Source organism: Orycteropus afer, unplaced genomic scaffold (genome assembly GCF_000298275.1).
Source record: "Orycteropus afer afer isolate SDZICR_OR568_19922 unplaced genomic scaffold, OryAfe1.0 scaffold00122, whole genome shotgun sequence".
Lineage (NCBI taxonomy): Eukaryota > Metazoa > Chordata > Mammalia > Tubulidentata > Orycteropodidae > Orycteropus > Orycteropus afer.
This window is the reverse complement of record NW_006921709.1, coordinates 956,560-957,148: the sequence shown is the minus strand read 5'-3', so window position 1 is coordinate 957,148 and position 589 is coordinate 956,560. Positions and strand designations below refer to the sequence as shown.

At 37.9% G+C, this 589-nt stretch overlaps 1 protein-coding gene across 1 annotated transcript in view; it reads right to left on the bottom strand.

The window, feature by feature from the left end:
- Window positions 1–589, bottom strand: part of PDE4D (phosphodiesterase 4D) — a 1,343,868-nt gene that overhangs the window by 559,035 nt on the left and 784,244 nt on the right. The gene's annotated exons all lie outside the window — the stretch shown is intronic.

Here is a 589-nt window from a genome sequence, read left to right as displayed (position 1 = left end):
AAGCCTACTTCCCTCTTGTCTATTATCTTGTAAATCCTTTTTCTCTTAACCTTCCTTTTTCCTATTCCAGTGAAACACTCAGGCCAGTAACAATGCCTCCAGGTAGATTCTCTGGTTTCTCTGAAACTATTCAAGGGAGAGTTTTAAGCTCCCTGAGAAATTCCCATGACAAGAATATTATATTTACCAATTTGGATTATTGTGAGAATTAAATGGCATGACTATGTGGCATGTGGTGGAAGCCCAATATATATTAACTGCCTACTTTCCTTCCTTAATGTTATGCCAATACTTTGCTGAAAGGTCTGTGTTCTATGCAGCAAGCCTATAAAGCATGGGACAGCTCTGAGCAGTCACCTGAGAAAAGATAAACAGATTCTCTATCTCTCTGCCTTCTTTATAGTATAAACAAATTGCTTGATATGAAACACTGGCCATTTTCTAATTGCTGGGCAATTTATTTTCCAGTGTAACACAGAGTTCAGGCAATTAACTAATATCTTCAGCCAAAACCAGGCCAGGAGCTGATTGTGGAACAGACCATCAACTGCTCATATGCAAATTCAACTTGAAGTTAAAGACAATTAAA